Source organism: Podarcis melisellensis (genome assembly GCF_964234715.1).
Source record: "Podarcis melisellensis genome assembly, chromosome: 1".
NCBI lineage: Eukaryota > Metazoa > Chordata > Lepidosauria > Squamata > Lacertidae > Podarcis > Podarcis melisellensis.
Genome location: NC_138528.1, coordinates 105,601,761 through 105,621,274, shown reverse-complemented (window position 1 = coordinate 105,621,274; position 19,514 = coordinate 105,601,761). Strand labels below are relative to the sequence as shown.

Here is a 19,514-nt window from a genome sequence, read left to right as displayed (position 1 = left end):
AATTCAAAGAGCTAAAAGGGCTGACTGAATCAGAAAAACAAACAGACTTCTTTTTCAATGGGGAGCGGAAAAAACGAATGTGTGGTCATTATGTGGTCCTAAGACCCTGGGTACCAAAGATTCCTTTTATTGGTGTCAAGCCATTCTTTGGTGAAACACTTCCCACACAGGGAAGGCTGAGTGTGCCTGCATTCTTGCCTGCATAAGCTCCTATTGATTTTAATTGGGGACAACTGTGGCTCCTCGTCACTCAAAAGTGCTTTTCGTGATGTCATTTTTGCAGATGTCTTTATGAATCTAGGTGATTTTTAAAAAAGTGGTTGTCTAGTTTTTAATGTGCAGATATTCTTATTTCACCCTAAAATTATCCTAATATTTTAAAATAGAAAATTTAATGACCCATGTTAAGCTTTTCAGCACATGTTACACACACACACACACACACACACACACCGCTCCAGTATGTTTCCCAGTTTTTTCATTAAAGTTAGAAAAATCCAATAAAACTCAAAACATTATTGTCACATTATATCCCATTTTAAATAACTATAAGTCATAGTAGAGCATAAATGTGCCTTTTCATGAAGCATATATCATAAAAACACATATGCTTTTGTTGTTGATCAGACAAAATAATAGAGTTCAAACGAACAAACAAAAAACCCTATATGTTATTTTGATATCGTTCTACAAGATAATAAAGTCTGGGTTCCAAAATCTTTTGAACTATCATTGAGGCGCTCTTAGTATATGTCACAGGGTAGTCCCATACATGTCTACTCAAAATGAAGTTCCTTTCAGCTCAGAGGGCTTACTCCCACTAAAGAGGTAGAGAAGGATGGGCTGTCACTAGGTCCTAGAGCCTGGACAACCTTGGGACAATGCATAAGGCAAAGGGAAGACACTTTCTTGACAACTTTTGTAGAAAGAAATTGTGCATTAATTTCAAAACGTTGAAAAAGTGTTCATGTGTCTTCCATATGCGCATGAGTGTATTGCTGCTTAAATAACCTGTTCACGTTACAGAAGAATATATAATTACAGTACTTTGAGTAAAGACCTGCTATACTGCTTTCTGCTTCTCGTCTACATTAGTCATAGGAGCCAGTCAGCTAGATCTCTCTTTTTTCAGGTCAGAAAGAGATAGGTGGTGCCTAATCTTTTCCTGTATTCTACTGTTATGGTGAACAGTGAACACTGAACTCTGAAGTCATCTGTTTAAACAGGATTTTCCTGCATCGTGGTCAGAATGGAGCATGCTGAAGTCCTCTTTTGCTCAGGTCAGAATTACGTTGGAAACTGTGGCTAGGTAATAAAGAATAATGGAACACAGTTGAAATGCACATGTGTTCTTTTTCTAGAATATCCAGATACAAATAATAATCTTCCAAGCAAGAACAGTGATGTCTTTAAAAGTTATTGATGCTTTACTTTAGACAATATTTAAAATTGAAAGGGCATTTTACCAACAAAGAGGCTACCTTGGAGCACTATCAAATTTTAACTCTTTTACCAAATACGTTTTTTGTCTTAACCGTTTCAGAAACCTGTTTATGCAGTCTGGTTTTTCCTTCTTGCTTTGTATAAATCAGAGACATTTCTTTGAGACTTTGAGACTTGGGTATTGCTATATGAATAGAAAATTGGGGTGTTTTCACAGGTGATGCAAATTTAGCCTGGAATTTTGTTTCTTGTGAATCTTAGTGTGAGACAAGAGAGCGGCTTCTCAAATGCATTTGAATTGCAGATGTGAAAGCAAAAACTGATTTAAGCTTTCCTTAGGAAAGCATGGTTTGCTGTCGATTCTGTATACAATTTGTGCCTCTGCAGAGCTGGTGGAGAAACTTGACTAGGGGAGGAAGTTGGGGTGTGTGTGTGTGTGTGTGTGTGTGTGTGGCCAGTCAGTACTGCTTGAAAATGAGTTGGTTGTAAGACAACCTCTTTTGTGAGGTGTTTAGCTCCCCTCCCCAACATCCACTTTTGCCAAGTAACAGTCATTCTTGTTGCATGTTGTTACATTTTTGATGACTGTAATGTTTATCTCACTAGCATAAGTAGATTTACATAGTTTGCTGCTTTCAAGCAGATTAACTGGGCGTAGCTGCATGTGAGGAATTTAACACTGATTCAGTGCTTGGCCTTGTTTAGTGGCTGACACACAAAACTCTTGATCCCAGGTCTGTTCACAATAGGATTTGTATTATGAATTTTAAATTTGGCTAAAACTGGCTTCTTCTTTTTTTGCTTAGAAGTGGTTAAAAAGAAAAAAGCTACATGGCGATCCAAGTTTAAAATGTACGGTGTCTGATTCTCAACATGTTGATTTTAAAGTATAGCATCAATGCATCATATCTGTTTGCCGTTGTAAAATTCCTTCTTCAATTTTTATATTTTTTTCTAATACGGGTAGATAGTGACGGTATAGAGATTTGAAAGGCGAAGTCTTATACAAGGGAGAGGGGAAAGCTTGGTGATGCATTTTAGCTCAGTAATTTGCAGGAAACTAAAAAGCACCCCCACCAGCACACTTTGATCCTAAAAACTCTTAATATATTTAGATTTTTATAGTTGCATTTGAACTTGGAAAAGCATGTGTATACAAATGCCTTCTGGATTAACATTTAGGCATCAGTCCACAATTAATTTACTCAGGAATAATCCTATTAAAAATGGGATTTGTGGAGTAAAAGATACTTCAGATATCAATTTTCTGCACACAGAGTAGTTCTAGGGTACAGAATAATGTTTCTTATGGCTTAATTGCATACGCATGTGTTTCTGCATATGTACATGAAGTGCTTTGCACTTGAAGCTATGGCCTGTTGTAGTTTCCAATGTGGGCATGAAGTGGAATTATTTATGTGTCATCATCTGTTTGCAATTCTTTTTTTCTTTTCTTTTCTTTTTAAATATAAAGTGTAACCTTCGGGATAGTTCTCCTAAAGCCCAGACTGGAGAAATAGATAGAAAAAATATATCTAAACATGAATCCTTTATAACTCACAGATATTGTACTTCTTGCAACTCTAATGCTCTATCCTGAATTCCGATGTAGGTAATTTAGAATGTGGCATTCCTCTCCATTCTAAAGAACAGATCTAAACATATTATTGTTCCAAATCTTAACTGAATGAAGTTGCTTTAAATCAAGTCAGGCTGTTTTGTCCATCTATCCCATTATTGTCTAGTCTTACTGGCAGTGGGTTACTGGCAAAAGACTTCAGTCAAAAGTCAGAAACAGAACGGTGCCAAAGGAAAATGTCAAGATGGACTATTGACTATTGTTTTGAAATGTATCTGATATATGAGACATTTCTTTTTTATGTGGTAGAAGGTTCTATACCCTACTTTCTTTTCCCTTTTATATTCAGTGACGTATTAGGCAGAAGTACAAAATCATGATGTGGGGAAAAGTGGATAGAGAGAAGTGCTTCTCCTCCTCTCATTTCACTAGAATTTAGGGATCAGTCATTGAATTCCAGAGAAACAAAAGGAAAGTACTTTCTCACACAGTGCAAAGTTTATAGCTATGGAATGCACTTCCATGAGTTGGGGGGATGACCACTTTCTGAGATGGTTTTAAAAGGAAATTAAACAAATTAACGGAGGACAAGGCTTTCAGTGGCCCTACTCAGGATGGCTAAATTATCTCCAGTTTTGGGGGTAGTATGCATCTGAATATCAGTTGCTAGCCACAGTGGGTAGGGGAATATTGCTGCACTCTGCTACTAAGCTGTAGACATACTTGAATTGCTTTATTTTCCGCCTTGTACTGGTTTGTCTTTTGGCTGATAATATAATTTCACCAGCCTCTCATATCATATCTTTAGTATAATTGCAGCAAAAAGTTACATTTTGAAAATACTTTTATCTGGGTGTACTGATTTCGCTCCACTTATTCTCCACTTATTTTTGATTAATGGAAAAATGTGTTGCACGTTTTTAGTATACTGATATATTGATGAAGCATAACAAGGAGTCCTGACCAATTAGTCACACACGTTGTCATGGTTGATGAACATATTAAACTTGGTACTGAAATCCCACCAAACACACACAACAAATGATCCCTATCCCACCTGTAACATTTAAGCATGATGCATGTGGATCACAGTTGGTCTTCATGCCCATGACATACATTTCTGGCAACAGCATAAAATACACTAAAAGATTCAATAAATTCCTCTTTCTTTTGAACAGCTGGATGTGACAAAAGAGCTCTCTGTCCTTGACAGGACAACTACTATTGGTCTAAAGTGTGCACACTTGCAGTAAGTTATAGTGGTGGTCCTATCTTGGTCCTTTTTTCAGTCACTGCTTGCTTTTTTACCCGTTTTTAATACATTGAGTTAGTAGCTCCCTTTCTTGAAATTCTTCCAATTCTTCAGGTAGATTGTAAATTGTCATTCTGTTCAGGAGATGCTCACATTTGTTTTCCTCTATGAGCATCTGTCAAAACATCTTTACTGTAGACTATTTCTGACACTACTTTATTCACACTTTATAAGGCATGAATCTTAACATGTGTGCAAATGTACTTAGAAAGATTGTTTTACTAGCAAACCATAAATTTGGCTGACCAGCTTCCATAGGCTTGCCAAACACAGCAGTGAAATACATATATCATGAAGTGCCCTCTCCTTGCATTTTTTAGGACAGGCGTTTGAAAGTGCATTGGGAGGAGAAAACGGAATAATGTTGGCTTTCATTTTTAGTGGTTTGAAATCGATATCTTAAAACCAAGCAAGGTGACCTAATGTACATTGCAACACTGTGGCTACTAATGGATGGAACTGAATCCTGCTGAGTTCTGTAGCACTTACTTCTAGACAAGCAAGTTTAGGATTGTAGCCTAAATCACCCTTGTACCTGCCTTAGAAGCATGTTAGCAAAACCTGCTGCTTAGTATTATTGTTATAGCTGGAATTGGATGACAAAAGCTGGTCATTTTTCTGTTTGTTTGGCATGCCATTATTTGAAACTCCCAAGATTTTAAAAATATAGAGATTAAGAGCTATATAGTTCTTAGAAAATACAGCATGCCTTCTTGTTCTTCCTCCCCTCCCCTTTCCCCAGTTACCAAGGGATCCTACAACTGTGCTGGTGGTATATCTTTATGGATGGTATATGCAGTTCCATGGCAAAGAAGATTGTAACTGGTGACAAAAGAGCAGTAACTGAGGCTGCTAGAAATGTGTAGAACTTCATACAAGTCAACTTGCCATGGCTCCCCGTCCGTGCCTCCTCCATGCCATTCACTTCATAAGATGCACAGACATTTCCCCTTACTTTTTAGGAGGAAAAAAGTTTGTCTTATGGAGTGACAAATACGGTAATTAGTTGTGCATGGTCCTAGCTTGGTAGGAGATCTCATGCATTGCATGTGGAAAGTCCCAGGTTCAGTACCTGGTATTTCTAGGTAGCAGTTGATGGGCAAAATCCCTGCCTGAGACCTTGGCAAACTATTTTCAATCACAATAATACCGAGCTAGGTGGATAAATAGACTGCTCTTGTATGAAGCAAATCCCAATATATCTAAGAAGCAAGGATGTGTACCACAGTGTGAAATACAGCCATAGCTAACAACAGTCAATAAAGTTTTCATGTATAAGAGGCCTCTGTCTTGCTCTCTCAAGCAGCTGTTTTCACTTTATGGAGGGAGAGTCTCCAGAGAAAAAAAAATCTCAAAACAAAAGAATGTATTTCCAAATGAATTTCTCTCTCTCCAAAATAACGAATGTTTTCTCCTTAAGGAAATTTGCCTGGGGTTTTGCACTTGACTAAATTCAAAGAAGAAGTTGGAGCCATTGCCATAGGGGAAGGATAAGTTAGATGCTTGCATTGCAGTGTGGTAAATTTAGCTGCACCGTGCAGAACCGTCTCAATTTGCAGTTTCCTGATGCAACAGGAAAGGGAAGGGATGTGCTGCAGACAGATGAGAGAAGTGGGTGGAGAACCATTTGTTAATTCAGCAGGGAGTGTAAGACCGGCACTGTCTATTAACTAGAATGCTGCAAGCCTAGTACAGGTTTAATTAGTGTTGTTCTTCAGCTGCATTTATGCTTACGCTATCCTCTCCTCCTAAAATACCTACTCAGTCTTGTTCTGGTGAGATGTAAGAAAAGATAGCAAGGAGCCAGATTAAAATATATGTTTAAATTGCTTTAAGAGCATCTGAACAATTTGGCAATTTTGGACAGTGCAGACTGTTTGTTGAGTCGGAGCTAGGTGTTAGCCAATTTTGACTTTTTTAAACTGTAACTTTAAAAAACCAGTTTAACATGGAACGTCAGTATCCTAACAAGACGAAGACTCAGCTAAAATACATAATGCCCTTAACATTTGCGGTATTTGGAAAGCCAGAAGGAGATAGTGTTCACATGTGCAGAGCAGTCATTGGTACACTCGTTCATTATGACTTAATTAAATCATTGCCAATATGCCAACAAAAGTTGCCATGCCATAAATAATAATTACTAACCTGTCTGCAAAGACAAAATTCTGTTAGCAATTTTGTGGTGGATTTGAAGGCCTGTTTCGTTTGGCCAGGGTGGCAGGGAACTGTGTCTCCGTCCAGATTACAAAAGCTCCTTCAGTGCTACCTAATGGAAATCCTTTCTTGGTACTAGTTGACAGGCTAGTCTACTTGGTAACATAGAAGCTTCTCTTGTATAGTTACAATTTCACTCACAATGTATTATGCCTGACAATTGACGTCCTTCCTTCTCCCCCTTTACAACACTGTCACTGTCCTTTAATGGTATGTTAAGAGCTCTGTTGGGTTGCAAAACAGAAGACAGGACAGTCCTGGACTATGATGTATTCACTACACATGTGAGGAAACCTTCAGCCTCCTGCCAGCGAAAACTTCTCTTCAGACTGAGGTCTGAAAGTGGCGTGTTTTTGTTCAGGAAATTTGCAGCATGAAGACGAGTTAAACTCTCCCCAATGCACATCCTTTATGCTTAGCAGGTGATAATATGGCATGTATAACTGATTTCCATGGCCCCTGACTCTTGCAACGACCTGTTATTGCTTATATTACTATCTTTTAGCCTGTCAAAAAAGACCTGTAGCAGGGATGGTGAACCTTTGCCTTCTAGACGTTGGTGGGCAACAACTCCCATTATCCCTCACCATTGACCATGCTGAGTGGTGCTGATTAGAGTTGGAGTCTGACAACTTCTGGGAGTCCACATATAGTTGTTGAGGTGCTTTAATGGAAAACATGGTGCAATTACATAATTAGATTTGCAACTCTTGATGGACGTACATAGTTGTGTTGTTACTGGAAGATGGGTAGGAGCAGCAGGTATGGTAACTTCTGCAATGGTGATAGGGCACTAATTCATTCTTTGGAAGACTATAAGTATACCCTTTGATTAGGTGACAAAGCTGTCCTTGTACATTTATAATACGTTGGCTAATCAATGTTGGAGTAGCTAAATATTCTAATGAAGGTTGAGGTAGCCTAGAAACTGCACTTATTGAAAGGATTTATGAGGCTGACTTGGTTTCAATATGGTATTCTAGAATTTCTGGTTTTCTTTATTTGCATCAGATGATGTAAAGCTTCAAACCACAACTGACCACAGTTTTGAGGCAAGTGTTGGGATCATGTGGATTGTCTGACACACCAGCTTCTTGCTGAATATTTGTATCTAGAGCTTGTTTTGTGCTTCTGGCTGCTTATCCCTGAGCAACTAGGTCCCCTGTGTGGCTTGGCCAAAGTATGAACCCAGCCACTTCAGAGTAATTGCTTCCTTGTACCTAGTTAATTGAGGGGCAAGTTGATCTCACTGAGATTTGCTTCTGGTCTGTTTGTATTACATATATATTATATTAGAATTTCTTGTTCATTGTAGCAAGTGCTTCTGTTTGTTTGTTTGTTTGTTTGATTGATTAATCAAAATCTTTTAAATTTTGTTTTTAGTCTGCCTTGCTCAAGAGCAGTGTGAAATAAGAATGATAAACTGCCAGTGTAAAAGAACCAAAGGTACACCACCCATCTTCATTAGTAATCATTATCCTCTAATCCTTTTCACGGGTATTCTGAAACTTTTTGGTAGAGAAGTTCCAAGTTAATTAACACTGAATACGTTTTTGCTGAAACTGCCTCCTTTTACTAAATATTGATTGAAAAATCCGTTGGCCATTAATGAAGGTCATATTGCCTAAGAGTTTTGGCACATGTATTTTTAACTGGATGTGTATATTGGATCGAATCCACAGGTTCTGGTCCTCCACGGGGAAAGAATCTATTCCAAAGCCTCTGGAGGTAACATGCTGAGGGGCCAGAGGACAAATAAACCACTACCCATTTCTTGAAGCTTATTTCTAATGTTTCATGATAAGGAGATGCTTACTTCTGAACAAGTCACAATATCTAAATAAGTTACTTTCCCTCCTACCCATTGCTTCTTTCATAAATTCCTTAACATATATTGGTGAAGATGGTGCCAAAGCCTGTAGATGGTGCCTACAGTTTAATGATATTTGGCTTTATCCCAATGTTCTCTCAGGTAGTACTGCACTGTCGGGAGAGAGACAGGGAAAATGTGTCCTTGTTAATTCTCCTCAACCTCTCACTGGCTTTTGATGCCATCATCCATGGTTTCCTTCTAGAGCGGTTGTTGATGAGTTAGGGGTGGGTGGCACCAAATTGCAGTGGTTCTGGCCTTACTTGGATGGGTGTTTCCAGAGGGTGATGCTTGGGTAGTGCTTTTCAGTTTTGTGGGGCCTTCAGTGTGGGGTTCCTCAGGGATTGATTTTATCCCCTATACTGTTTAACATCTACATGAAACCACTGAGTGGGGTTGTCTTGCTTCAGTAATGGACTAGATGAGAGCTGGTGAACTGAAGATAAATCCAGATAAGACTGACTGAGTCAGTCAGTCAGTTAGTCAGTAGTTCCCTAGACTGCATGGATGGGAGGATGCCTGTTATTGATGGGGTTGCAGTCCCTCTGAAGGACCAGGTACACAGCTGTACCTGGCTGATGGCCCAGCTGGTGGCCCAGCTGTGCCGATATCTAGAGAGGGAGAGCCTAACCTATGTTGTCTATGCTTTAGTAACCACTACGTTAGATTACTGCAATGTGTTATACATGGGGCTGCCTCTGGAGATGGTTCAGAAACTTTATCTGGTGCAGAATTCACCAGCCAGGTTGCTCACTGGGGCAAGATGGTTTAAGCATAGAATGCCAACTATGGGCCAACTGCACTGGCTGCCAATTATTTTTCAGCCCCAATTCAAAGTGCTGATTTTGACCTACAAAGCCATGAACAACTCAGGACCACAATACTTCAAGGACCACCTCTTCTCATATGCACCTTTCCAGTCCCTGTGATCATCATCTGAGACCCTTCTTTGTGTACCTCCTCCACAAGAGGTCCAGAAAGCACCACCGACATGAGAGTGGGCCTTTCTTGCAGTGGATTCCCATTTGTGGAATGCTCTCCCCAGGGATGCTTGCTGGTGCTTTCATTACTTATCTTTGGGTGCCAGGCTAAAACAATCCTCTTCTCCCAGGCTTTAGGCTCATTTAACAATCTATGGCCTTTAAAACTATGTGGTGGGGGGTATTGTTTTTGTTTGTTATTATGCTATATTTTTTGTGCTTCTATATTGTAAACCAGGGACACGGGTGGCACTGTGGGTAAAACCTCAGCGCCTAGGACTTGCCGATTGCATGGTTGGTGGTTCGAATCCCCGCGGCGGGGTGCGCTCCCGTCATTTGGTCCCAGCGCCTGCCAACCTAGCAGTTCGAAAGCACCCCGGGTGCAAGTAGATAAATAGGGACAGCTTACCAGTGGGAAGGTAAATGGTGTTCCGTGTGCTGCGCTGGCTCGCCAGATGCAGCTTGTCACGCTGGCCACGTGACCCGGAAGTATCTGCGGACAGCGCTGGCTCCCGGCCTATAGAGTGAGATGAGTGCACAACCCTAGAGTCTGGCAAGACTGGCCCGTACGGGCAGGGGTACCTTTACTTTTATATTGTAAACCGCTCTGTGATCTTTGCATGATGGGCAGTATAGAAATTTAATAAAAAGTAAAATAAAATAAAGTTTTATTAATTTGTGATAAATACCTACTACAAAAAAAGGATAAGTATATGCACAGTGATACAGCAAGCTGAAGCAGTATGCCGTGCTTTGGAGATGGCAGATGCAAAGACTTCTGTGATTACAGGGACACTCTGGTTGCTACATCATTTCCCCCCCCCCCAATACATCTGGGAATCACATTTGCATCCGTGTGCAGTTCACAGATGTATACAAGACTTGTTTGGTGCTAATAAGATCACAACATCCCCATCTGCTTCTACTCAGCTGATTGCTTAGTGTGTTTTTGCTTCAGGTAGTGCATTTTCAAATCACATGCACAAGGTCTCTGAACCAAAGTAACTATTCTGTAACTTCCCAAATGTGTTTCTTGAAATTTGAATACTAAATAATTTATTCAAGTGAATGATAAATTTCAAGCAATCTGTGCTCGTATGCAAGACATGTTGAGGTATAGTCACCTAAACAATGTCTTCAGAACAGTTAAGAAGCATTTCTGAAAACTGGATAATAACTGGAACAATTACCAAATAGTGGCTGACATAACAAAATTTGGGGTAAATTTTCAACTAACGTGGCTCAGGTTGTCACTAATATTTGGCAAGGTTCTTCTAATTTTATGGTGCATTCCATCAATGACTTATTCTCTCACAAAACCCATTCATTAAAAAAGGAGCTGGTGCATGGTGATGCTGTTTGGAATGGTATCTTTGTGCAGAATTTGAAGCTTTGCAGAGAGCCAGTGTGGTGTAGTGGTTAGTCTCGTAATCTGGGGAACCGGGTTCGCGTCTCTGCTCCTCCGCATGCAGCTGCTGGGTGACCTTGGGCTAGTCACACTTCTCTGAAGTTTCTCAGCCCCACTCACCTCACAGAGTGTTTGTTGTGGGGGAGGAAGGGAAAGGAGAATGTTAGCCGCTTTGAGACTCCTTAAAGGGAGTGAAAGGCAGGATATCAAATCCAAACTCTTCTTCTTCTTCTTCTTCTTCTTCTTCTTCTTCTTCTTCTTCTTCTTCTTCTTCTTTGTGGTTCATAATTTCAGAGGCAAGAGGAATTGTTGCAATGCCTTTTTGGATAAAAAGACATCACCAAGGGAGGAGAGTTTTAAAAATTTGGAATTTTTAGTTAGCACCAAAAAAAAAAAAAGTCAGACCTAAAAATAATAGTACCACATCCAGTCATATCACATTTTAGAAGCTACACGATTTCATTTAAGAAATTTATAATACAGTATTTGTAAGTAGAGCAAAAATTCCAAGCTATGCAAACCCTTTTGAGCAACCAGCTTTCCCAGAAAAACAGTACACTGCCAGTGAAATGATGGATAATTTTTTGTAATACATGACTAACATAACTATTAAAGCCTTTATTTAAGATGCATCTGCCAGAAAGTGTTGGAGACATCTCTATGACATGTTGTCTACAATATTTCATGTTCTTTGTGTTTGACTCTGGATCCAAGATTTAAATGTAAATGGAACAAAATATAATGCTCCACCATCTCTTAAGAGAATGGAAGTTGGAAAAAAGTATTTTAGCATTTAGTGTGCATCAGGAAGACATGTTGAAATTGACAAAAATTTGGTTCAGGCACTCTGCTGTAGAACCGATGACAGTTTTGCTAAAGTTAAAATCTTGTTACAGCTGCCTAATGTGAAATTCAGCACAAATATTTACCATTCCCTGATAGTTCTGAGTAACTGGAACAGATTTTCTTTCAGAAAAATGGCAAAAGCATAATAGCCTTTTCTGTGCCCATCAGGAAGAGGCAAAGGTTCCATGTTCAGTACAAACAAACATGATTGATTCAGAGTATCTTATCTGTGAAGTTTGTGTTGGAATTGTCTCTGAAAGAATTCACATAGCATGAGCCACACTGTACAAGTCATTAGTGGGAAAGCTGTATGACAACTACTAATAGTCCTGCATTAGTGTACTTTTTTTTTTAGTACATTTTCTATGAATGACTGGCCTCCTCAAACTACATGTACATCCTGTTATTCTTCTCTTTCCTCTTAAAACGGCCATTATGAAGCAAAAATTGTGTGCCAAGGATATCTATTATAAGATGCATCTGCTTCTTTGGCAAACCCAGCCTATAGTATTGGTGGTGCTGGGATTGTTGCTAGGTTGTTTTGTCACAGGATTAGACCACAGATGGATTTTCTGGCTAACACGGGATCTGGCTTGTTTCTGTTTTGTTCGTGCTTGGAGGTGGGAAAATAATTTTGTGAATATACAGGGATGAAATTGCACCTATGCACAAAACCTTTGCCAGCCTATTTCTTCCTATAACTTCCTCAGTGACGCATTACTATAACTTGGTTAAATTGTATTAATTGTTTTGATGAATTTGTTGTTGTTTGCTTTATGCTGTTTTTGATATTACAGTGGTTGCAATGTTTGTTTTTTAATGCTATTGTGAGCCGCTTTGAGCTCAACGTAGCTCAGTTGGCAGAGCATGCAATATTCAAATCCAGAGTCATGGGTTCAAGCCCCACGTTGGACAAAAAGGTTCCTGCATTGCAGGGGATTGGACAATATGACTCTTGTGGTCCCTTCCAACTCTACAATACTGTTGTTAATATGCAGCATCTGAAGGACCACCTAGCTCTATAGAGCTTGCTTGATTATTAAGATCTGAATCCAAGGCTCCCCTGGAAGTGTTGCCACCTGCAAAAATGGCAACCACCCTGGTTGTGCCATCCCCAGGGACCCTCAGGTGGCACCAAATTTGGTGGTGCAGTAAGCACTGTTTAAGGCATATTTATTTTCTCCTTTAATGAATACTTTTATTTCTGCTGTTTGTCTTGTGTTGTGGCTGCTTTCCTTCTGGTTTTTAATCTGCTGTTTTTATTGTTGGCGTTAGTTTTTAAATGGTATTTGATGTTAGCATTTTAAGAGTGTTTTTATTTGTGTTTTGCTAGCCATCTTACAGGGAAATCCTAACCATATCTTTTCAGAAACGTATCCATTTAATTTAGTGGGACATACTCCCAGGTAATTGGAGATAGAATTGCATCCTTAGACTCAATCTCTTTAAATAAACCCTCAAGGCTGGCAAATGTCCCTTCTATGAACAGAAGAGGTTGAGATCCAGCAGCAATTCCCAGGGGAAGAAGACAAGAGTGGCCATTCACCCCCCCCCCCGACACACACACACACCATACCCCCCCTGCAGTCCTGTACACCATCTCTCACTCTGTTCCTAAGAGTTGCTCAGCCCTCTGGATAATAAGGTTTTATAGGGCACTGCAAGAGGACTCACTGAAAATCTTCTGTCCCATCCTCCTCCAGCAGCATTCCACAAGCAAAGTTCTACTTATCAGGAACTCTGTATCCAAGCCATACAATTCCTTTGAAATTTTGAAAATTCTGTTTTACTATTAGGTACCATGTTCATCTCTTCCTGGTTTTCCCTTCATAATTATGAGCCATAGTTAACAGCATGGCACGCAAACCTCCCCTTTCTTGGTGACCATTGAATTTGCAACACCTGCCAAGTGGAGAGTGCTTCAAATTGCTCCCAGTAGCAGTGGGAATTCTACAAGTAGACCGTAGTCCACAAAAGCTTCTGCCATAATAAATCCATTAGTCTTTAAGATATAACAAGGCTGAAGCAGACTAATGTGACTACTATGCTCTCTAGAAGCTGGTCAATTAGAATATTTGGTGATGTGTACCTGTTTTGTTTTAAAAAAAAAACTTTGCTAATTTTATCTGGTGGTGGTGTTTTATATTATTTTATGTACACAGCTTAGTTTTTTTTTTAATTAAATGGTTTACACCTTTTTTTTCTAAATGAGCCAAATACAAATAAAATAAATTCTAATAATTTGAAGCTGTGCTAGGTGACAGCTTAATAAAGCATGGACTGTGAGGTACAGGGGGCAACTGAATTGGAATCCTATAAATCACGAGTGGCTTTCAACTCACAACACAGGGATTTTCTCCACTCTGCACTCACATATGAGGCTGCTGCTGCTGCAGGGAGAGGAGACATGAGCCTATGGAAATCAGGAAAAGAACATGAAAAAACTTGGACAAATAAATAAAACACAGGAGTGCTTTCTGCTCACACAGGTTCCTCTTAGTTCCATACTAGTGAGTATCTAATGTGGTAGTCTGTCCTTGGACAAGGAGGGTGCTTGGCAAATCTGTGGTTAAGGATTTAGTTGGTTTATCTTTAAACGTGTTAAACCTTTCAGCCCTAATGTAAACACTGCCTCATAAGTAGACGCTAAAGGGGGGTGCTGCTCCTCCTCCTCCTCCTCTATTTTTAAAACAAACCAACAATCCCAAAACATTTTTTAAACAAAAACAACACTTGAAATCTGCATCAGAACAATTGGATGAAAAGTTACTAGAGTAAAGTTGTTACTACTTCTTTCAGTTCTTAAAAATGCTTTCTAGCAGGAAGTAGTTACTGTGAATTGTAGTGGTTAGAGCGCAGGATGAAGTGTGGGGCAACCCAAGCTTAAGGTCTCACTTTGCCATGAAGCTTTTGAAAAACCACACCTCTGCTGCCCACGTGTTAACTCAAGCTATATTTGAAAACCCTTAGTTTCATACCAAACAGCGTAAACCGATGAAGTGATCTGGCAGCATTTAAGTGAAGGGCAATTACTACTTTACTTCAGACCTTTGTTCTCAAATTCAGAGGCATTTTGGACGTGCAGACACTCACACTAATTTAGGTATCTTGGGCAAAACGCTTCATCTCATCTTATATTTTAAAACTACACCTGCTGGTCTTTGTACGTCAAGACACTGGCTTAATGAAAGGCACGGCAGTTAAGTGGATTAAAGCTGATACTTCACGTTTAATTCCTTGTCGCAAGCTGAATGCCAATGGCAAGATTGTTCAGATCATCCAAATATTCAGCTAGTACTTCATTCTGAGACAATTTCCTCATAGTGCAGACTCTCCTTCAACCAAATCATATATTAGATTACTTGGGTACTGAAAACAATCTCCTTACCAAAGTTAAGAAAATACAATTAGCCTTTATATTCAGCTTATTAAATGTAATAAACTAGCATTTGCTTTGGAGAATGGTAGATTACTATCTGTCCATGCTAGTATGCAACATTTCAGATTTAATTCCCTAGTAAGGGGCAGGAGCCATAAATCATTGGCTAATTAACTTGGCTAACATAGTGAATCTATTACATCTGGACATCTAACATTGCCTTCTTTCTTTTTGGAAGAAGGTGGCCTCACTCTAGTGACAAGTTAAGTCTGGCGCATCCTCCTAACATCTATTGCAGGTTAGGTATACAGAGCATAATTGTGTCTGAGGTCTTAGCTTTACTACAAATGTGTGATGGTTTTCTTACATTTTTAACTGCTGTGGCTTTAAAACCCTGGAAATGAATGGCATACTGTGAAGCATGCTGAGAATATTGTTAGACCTCTAGACCACAGTTCAGGGTACAGAGTGGCAATCTTGTGCACCCTATGTAGGAAGCAGTGCTAGAAACTAGCCAGGCACCAGGCACATTTTGTGACTGGCGTAGGTCCAATTGCAATCATGTGGCAATCCCTGGATGCCAAGTTGGCGACTGGGGAAAGCAAAAATTCACTTAGAGAAGGATCTGAAATATTTACCTTGAAGCTTGAATTTCTTTTGTTCTGGATTGTTTTATTTTCTGTTTTAATGTGTTCTAAAGATTTGTTCTTTAAAGTATAAAGCAGTATAGAAATGAAAATAAATAATAGTAATAGTAGTTTCAATCGCAAAAAAACCCAACAACCTGTGCCTAGACATTTCATTGTGGCAACCATAACCATTTGGCAATTAAATTATCTATCTGAGTTTCTAACACTGGTAGGAAGTTGGCTTCATTTAAACCAATGAAACTTACTTCCAAGCAAGTTATGCATAGGATAGCACTGTAAAACCTCTAAGCAAATAAGCATAGGATTGCATTGCATGTCTTGTACAGGAAGATGCATCCTTAAGACAGGCTGCTTCTGTTCAAAGGCCAAACTAGGGCAGTCCTGTGTGTTTAAACATAACATGGTCCTCCTCAATAGTTTAAAAGGGGGGCATGTGTCTTAAGCAAAAGGGTTGTCCAGATTAGGAGAGCTGAACCATCCCCCTCCTGAGGTTTATGTCACTGCAGCTCGGCTGTCTTGATCATTTTTCTCTCAACCAGGATCACTTTTGGCATCTGATTCCCTGTTAGGAGAAAAATGAAGGGAGCTGAGCCACTGCATAGTGGAAGAAGGGTGTGTCCTCCCTGGGTACATGGCTCTAAAATCCAGCACCAATTCCACAACAGGATCAAGCAATCTTTGCTGTGGGTCGTGCTACTCTGTTGGAGGCTGCACCATGGTGGTGGGCAGAGTCAAAATCCGTTTCTCTCTTCTGTCATCCCCCTCCCCCCTTTTTCCTCAATGACCTGCATAAAATAAGGTTTGAGGGCAATGGGTTACCTACGCTTTGCGGGAGGGCAGGTCTGTGTAAAAATAATAATAATGATAATGATGATGATGATGATAATAATAATAATAATAATAATAATAATAATAATAATAATAATAATAATAATAATAATTTATTTTTACCCCGCCCATCTGGCTGAGTCTCCCCAGCCACTCTGGGCGGCTCCCAATCAAGTGTTAAAAACAATACAGCATTAAATATTAAAAACGTCCCTAAACAGCGGCTGCTGCACCATGCGGATGACTCCTTTTCCTTGATTATGCAGTTCACCAACATTAACTAGGTGCTTTCCACAAAGTGGGACTTGAGATAATATAGGATAATATTGACAGAGTCTTCCCACTCCTGCCCTATTGTGTGTCCTAATGCTCCCATCCTCCAATTTATTGCACATGTTATTTTGGATAAGGCTCTTCTGCAGATCGGCCTCACTAGTGTTGAAACAGGACTCAGATTTACTTTGTATATCTCTTTGTAGATGATTTTTTTGGAACAAAATTCTTTCATCTTAATGAAACTGTGTTATGTCATTCCAACCACCATCCCATGGCTACAAATATTTCTTGAGATATTTAAAAATGAAATGTATGGCTGACTGCTGTGTTGTGGAAAGGCGGGGAGATGTGTCTGCAGTATTAGAAATTTCCATGCCCACTTGAGTAGGGCTGTATGCCAGCTCCCTCGGCCAGTAAAGCGCCGCAACCCCAGAGTCGTCCGTGACTGGACCTAATGGTCAGGGGTCCCTTTACCTTTTTACAGTAGAAACTGGTTCTAATTTCTTATTCTTCATCCCACTTACTTGGGTTCAATTATCAAAGTAATTGGCTTTCAGCTGCTATTTGTGCAGTATATGCCATAGAAATGTCCATAGGATGCTTTAGCTTTAGGTGCATATATCAGTGTTTCTCAAATTTTAAGTAGCCATGGGAGAAATTCAGCATAGCAGTTACAACAATCATTCTGTCAGCACACACTTTTCAGCTTGCCAGATGGAATGATCCCCCATTCCAACATACACTACTCTGAGAGTTCTCCCAAGCCATTTTTTTTTTGGGGGGGGGGCGTCTTGGGTACAAGTTGAGGAAACCAGGGGAAGCCTCATTGCACTAATGGAAGCCCTTGTGCAGGCTTCCACCAGTGGAGCTATTCTGCCCGAGGGTCCATAAGCATTTAACTGAGTTGAAATTTTTAACACAATTTATAGTCTCCTCTCTTAGGGCAAAGCACTAAGCCACTAGGTCTTTTCAGGCTTCAGACAGTACCTAAACATTGTTTAAAACAGTACTTGTGAACAATGTGTTTGGTACCCTTGGAATTAAGACTTTCAGTTTTTCCATTGCCAAACTTTCATGCTTTGTCTGTGCAGCTGGCTTAGACTTCCAAGCACCAGTGTTTTTGACGATCTCAAGTCTAGGGCACAGTCCAACTCAAGTCAAACTCTTGGTTTCATTCATTTAAGTCGGAGTGATTTATGCATCTTCTTTACTCTTTCCTTTGAGCTTAAAACTGCTTAATTTTGGTTGGAACATTTGGCTCGTCCTCTAAACGTTTTCCCTCATTTGGTAATATAAATATTTGCCGTAGAAATAGTGGTTGCCTTTAATATGCTGAGTGGTTTATATATACATTCTTTGTTTCAACATTAAAAATCCAAGTTAATTTTATAACTAGGAACACATGCAGAAAATATGACCTAATTCGATGCCTGCTCTTCTTGTCTGTGGGTGTGAAGATCATTCACATTCATATTGAATTGTATATTTTATTCAACTGTTTAAAATATACGTATCCTAAAAAGAGCATGAAAGCAAACATCACAGGGACTATTAAAAAGTTGGCTAATAATATAATTGTGTAGTTCTGCTTATATACATCACAACAGAATATTAGAAATATGACGCTATGAAAACTGTAACTATATAGTTAAGGTCCAGTACAGCCTCTGACCTGATTTTATGCATTTAACATAGTATTTGCGTTTGGGGGAGGAAAGTCACTCTAGTATTACTCAAACCCAGACCTTGAGGACATGTGTGGTAACAGTCAGAAACAAGGGAATCAGTTCTTATATCGGGGTTTTCACTGCTACCAGCTAATATATTTGTTAACAGAGAGATTGTTCTTTCTGGCTTTGCTGCTGGGATGATTATTCTGACCAGAGAAAACATAGAAGAAGCATATTACTAACTTTGAAGCTTAAACCTATTTGGAGTAAACAGATTATGAGGTCCAGAATCCAACAGAAGAAAACAACATAGATATATGCTAACCAGCTTACCCCATAACTTTGGCTAGCTGTTGCTAAGAATTTTCTCCATATCCAGGAGGCAGGGCAGATTACCCTTGCAAAAGCCATGCTGGTTTTGCTTCAGCAAGACTTGTTATTCTATATCAGGGGTAAGCAAACCAAGGCCTGGGGGCCGGATGCGGCCCAGTCGCTTTCTCAATCCGGCCCGCGGACGGTCCGGGAATCAGCATGTTTTTACATGAGTAGAATGTGTCCTTTTATTTAAAATGCATCTCTGGGTTATTTGTGGGGCATAGGAATTTGTTCCCCCCCCCAAAAAAAATATATAGTCTGCCCCCCTCCAAGGTCTGAGGGACAGTGGACCAGCCCTCTGCTGAAAAAGTTTGCTGACCCCTGTTCTCTATGGTTGGTAATCCAGTACACTTATAATAATGGATGCCATAAATGTACATAGTTCAATGCAACAGAACTAAAAATGTCAACTCTTGCTTCAAGGAGCTTACAGCTAGATCTTGATGGGTGAGTGAGGAAGCCGCAGAGCAGTAACAAAAAGGAGAAGTAAATTAATAAAGAATAATTGTTGTAAATTCAGTTATGTACATATTTTCAATGAGGACTAAGCCATTCAGTGTGTTTGAACTTAAATAATACATCACCAAGCATGTACATTGCCTCTACCTGAAAAATTTCTTCTCCCTTCCCCCTGCACAAAGGAGTGGATAACTTTCCATGATATGACATAGTGCAGTATGT

The 19,514-nt window shown here is 39.6% G+C and overlaps 1 protein-coding gene across 4 annotated transcripts in view; it reads left to right on the top strand.

Moving 5' to 3' along the window:
• RBMS1 (RNA binding motif single stranded interacting protein 1) overlaps positions 1–19,514 on the top strand; it is a 116,785-nt gene that overhangs the window by 46,411 nt on the left and 50,860 nt on the right. The window lies entirely within an intron of this gene.